The sequence below is a fragment of the Sinocyclocheilus grahami genome, unplaced genomic scaffold (genome assembly GCF_001515645.1).
Source record: "Sinocyclocheilus grahami isolate Dianchi unplaced genomic scaffold, SAMN03320097.WGS_v1.1 scaffold419.1, whole genome shotgun sequence".
NCBI classification, from domain to species: Eukaryota; Metazoa; Chordata; class Actinopteri; order Cypriniformes; family Cyprinidae; genus Sinocyclocheilus; species Sinocyclocheilus grahami.
Window position 1 is genome coordinate 1,753,316 of NW_015505598.1, and position 309 is coordinate 1,753,624.

Here is a 309-nt window from a genome sequence, read left to right on the forward strand (position 1 = left end):
CCCTTCACAGACAGACAGGTATCAGTACAGCAGAACCTGTGCAGCTTCTGTACAATTTAGCCTAAACAATTGAATGAAATATTCAGGGGTAAGACCAAAAGGCCCCTAAAACATCTGAGAAAACAGGGATTACTGGACCGTTTTAAAGCAAGCACATAAGACTCATTATCACTGTGGCATATTGGCAGGCTCATTTGCTTTTCACAGCGAGTGTCGGGTCCAAAAACCCTCCCCCCTGGGATAAACCCGTGTATGGGGAGCGGGGGCGCTGTGGCCCCAGCAGCAGGTGGCCCATTGCAGCCTAATGAA